At 42.2% G+C, this 3,869-nt stretch overlaps 1 protein-coding gene across 2 annotated transcripts in view; it reads right to left on the reverse strand.

Annotated features, from left to right (window-relative positions):
* The window catches only part of Sirt4 (sirtuin 4), a 7,439-nt gene extending 5,905 nt beyond the window's left edge, over positions 1–1,534 (reverse strand). Inside the window, exon 1 of one of the 2 annotated variants that reach the window (XM_005344317.3) lies at positions 1,491–1,534. The gene's annotated coding sequence lies outside the window, so the exon portion shown is untranslated. The remainder of the gene's footprint in view (positions 1–1,490) is intronic. The other variant, XM_026783615.1, reaches the window with a different exon arrangement.
* Between the last annotated feature and the right edge of the window lie 2,335 nt (positions 1,535–3,869).

Genomic DNA, 3,869 nt, shown 5'->3' on the forward strand with positions numbered 1-3,869 from the left:
AAAAAAAAAAAAAAAAATCTCTGTGGGGCCAGGTGGGACAGAAAAGCCTCCATTACAGGAAAGAGCAGTTGTAGATTGTTGTCACTGGGAATGGGGATCCACAAGAGCACAGCCCACCACAGAGAAAACCTGTCTCGAAAAAAAAAAAAAAAAAAAAAAAAAAAAAAAAAAAAAAAAAATTCGTCATGGTGGTCCATGCCTAGAATTGCAGCACTTGGGAGATGGAAGCAGGAAGGTTAAGGGCTATCCTCAGCTAACGAGAGAGTTAGGGCCAGTCTGGGCTAAACTCAAAAGAGAAATTGAGAGACAGTACATGGTGGGGGGTTGTGTTAAATGTAAGAAGTCAGTTACAGGTTGGAGATATGAGTCAGAGGTTAAGGGCACTGGTTGTTCTTCCAAAGGTTCTGGGTTAAATTCCGGCACCACATGGGGGCTCACTCTAGTTTCAGGTGATCAGACCCCATCTTCTGGCCTCTGCAAGCACTGGGAGCAAAGGTGGTTGGTACACAAATATATGTGCAGGTAAAATACACGGAAAATTTAATTTAGCAAATTTTAAATATTTTAAAAACAAACTTTTCTTCCTTCCATGGAGCCCTGACTGTCCTGGAATTCACTCTGTAGATCAGGCTGGCCTCGAACTCACAGAGATCCATCCACCTTCTCTGCCTCCTGAGTCCTGGGATTAAAGGCGTGCAGCACCATATGGGTCTACTTATCTGTATTTTCGTTAATACTATCCATCAAGGGACTATTTGTTCTCTAACCCTGCTTTGTTTAAATCACAATTATTACTTTTTCTTTCCTTTTCTTTTCTTGAGACAGAATGCCTGTAGCCCAGGCCAAGGATACGGGGCACATCCAGCTAAACCTTATTTCTCCATGAGATATTTGAATTCTAGTATGTTAGGTTTTTTTTTTTAATTTTCTATTTCATTGTTGTTTGCTTTTGTTTTGTTTTTCTACATGGTGTTGGGTATCCGCAACACTGTGTAATCACTCATTCTATCACCAAGCTATACTCCAGTCCAACATGGCAGTTTTCAGGACGTTGATCTGATCTTTCGGGCGTTTGGTTTTATTCGTGTCTTCACATACACACTTTAAATTACTTCATTTCCCTCATAATATCTGTTTAATGTGCTCTGTAAATTCTGTTAGTTGGACACAGAAGACAACGCGCGCGCGCACGCACACACTTGCCTGTCTGGTTTTCTAGTTTTAAAAACAAGCAATGGATACATCCTGTGATATAATGCAGAAATTACTTAGCGACAGGCAAACATTTTAGGCTTGGCTTTCTACACATAAGGTCAGGACCCGGCTTTCTCCATGACATTCCACAACTACACGTGAAAGCTAAACAAACAGTCGGGTTTGTTTTCCTCCGTGTCCCCTCAGGAACAAAGAGGACAATGGGATCCCCTGTTTAAAAAAAAAAAAAAAATGCACAGCTGGAAACCTAATTCCGAATCGGAATACTTACTTACCTTCCACAATTTTCACCCAACAGTAGGACCAGCTCGCTACCTACCTGTGCATCTTGGGAAGTGTAGTCCGTGAAGCAGACTTAATTGGAAAGCAAACTACAAGTCCCACAATCCTGCGGGTCTCTCACTTCAAGGTCCTACCGCAGTCCTCCCCTGACTTCCGTTTGTCTTTCCTGGTGAGCTCAGTTAAGGTTCCGGGTGCGCTGCTGACACCTGGGATTATGAGTGCCTTTTGGGGGTTTTGTGTTTGGTTAATTGGTTGGTCTTTCTGTGTTACGCTGTGTTTTGAGGCAGGGTCTCTGACTCCAAATTCCTATCCTCCTGGCTCCACTTCCAAAAGTGCTCGGATTATGGGCTAGTGCCACCATGCCTGGTAGAGAAATGGTTAATGTTTCCAAAGTCCTGTGTGCAAAATAGCATCTAAACAGCCCTACTTTAGGAATTCACCCTATTTTTTTGTTTTTTGAGACAGGGTTTCTCTTTGTACCCCTAGCCTGTATAGACCAGGCTGGCCTCGAACTCAGAGATCTGCCTGACTCTCTCTGCCTTTTTGCTGGTACTAAAGGCGTGGGCCACCATACCCAGCTAAAATACACTTAATAATTTACAATTGACTTGTTTTCTTTTTCATTTATGTTGTTGTTCGTTTGTTTTGTTTTGTTTTGTTTTGTTTTTTGAGACAGGGTCTTACTATATAGCCTTGACTGGCCTGGAACTTGTTATATAGACCAGGCTTGACCTCCATTTCATAGAGATTTGCCTACCTCTTCCTTCCCAGAACTGCGATTAAAGGCATGTGCCACCATGATTGGCAAAATTGACTCGGTTTCCTCTATGTATATTCTCTTCCATTTCAAAGTAATTAAATGTCCTGCTATGAGTTAAATATGGATTGGGGCCTGCCAAGTGGCTTCTTTAATCCCAGCACTCAGGAGGCAGAGGCAGGTGGATCTCTGTGAGTTCGAGGCCAGCCTGGTCTACAAGAGGAAGTTCCAGGACAGGCTCCAAAGCCACAGAGAAACCCTGTCTCGAAAAAAAAAGAGAAAAGGAAGGAAGGAAGGAAGAAAGAAAGAAAGAAAGAAAGAAAGAAAGAAAGAAAGAAAAAGAATTATAGGTGCTGGGGGCTGGAGAGATGGCTCAGTGGTTAAGAGCATTGCCTGCTCTTCCAAAGGTTCTGAGTTCAATTCCCAGCAACCACATGGTGGCTCACAACCATCTGTAATGATATCTGGTGCCCTCTTCTTGCCTGCAGAGATACACACAGACAGAATATTGTATACATAATAATAAAAAAATGAATAAATTTTAAAAAAAGAATTATAGGTGCTAGAGAGACATGACTCTGCCTCAAAGGAATAAAGTAGGCAGGCAGTGGTGGTGGTGCACACCTTAAATCCCAGCACTAAGGAGGCAGAGGCAGGTGGCTCTCTGTGAGTTCAAGGCCAGCCTGGTCCACAACAGGCTCCAAAGCTACAGAGAAACCCTGTCTCAAAAAGAAAAAAAAAAGGCATAAAATAAGAGTAATAGAGAGGGATCCCAAACACTCCTTTCTGGCCTCCACTGGCTCCCCTACACATATGTACACACACAAAACTAATATGGATTATGAGGAATACATCCATAAACTTGAAAAATGGATGATTTTGAAGTTAATATGAGAAAAACCAAGTATAATGCATTGAGATTTATATGACCAGAAAGCATAAAGAACCACCTGCCTCTGCTCCTAAGTGCTAGGATCAAAGGTCAAAGGTTCAGCTACTGTTTGATTTTTTTTTTATATTTTATTTTTCAAGACAGAGTTTCTTTTTTTTTTTGTTTTGTTTTTGTTTTTTTTCAAGACAGGATTTCGCTGTGGCTTTGGAGCCTGTCCTGGAACTAGCTCTGTAGACCAGGCTGGTCTCGAACTCACAGAGATCTGCCTGCCTTTGCCTTCTGAGTGCTGGGATTAAAGGCATGTGCCACCATCGCCCAGCTCAAGACAGAGTTTCTATGCGTAACAGTCCTGACACAAACCAGGCTGGCTTCCAATTTACAGAGATCCATCAGCCTCTGCCTCCTGAGTGCTGGGATTAAAGATGTGCACCACCACGGCCCAATTATACTCTTTGCATTTAATAAGTAGCAAAAGTCAAAATAAAAATGGAGAACGTCCCTCAGGAAAGGAGTTCAGACACAGGTCATGAACAGCTTTCTACTCGCCAAAGAAAAACAGGCAGAGGAACTTACTTCACATTTTATATGCTGCAGCATTTCTGAGGAGTAAAGCCACTTAACCTCTCCAACCCTGGGTTTCTTCTTCTTCTTCTTCTTCTTCTTCTTCTTCTTCTTCTTCTTCTTCTTCTTCTTCTTCTTCTTCTTCTTCTTCTTCTTCTTCTT

This window comes from Microtus ochrogaster, chromosome 2 (genome assembly GCF_000317375.1).
Source record: "Microtus ochrogaster isolate Prairie Vole_2 chromosome 2, MicOch1.0, whole genome shotgun sequence".
Classification (NCBI taxonomy): Eukaryota; Metazoa; Chordata; class Mammalia; order Rodentia; family Cricetidae; genus Microtus; species Microtus ochrogaster.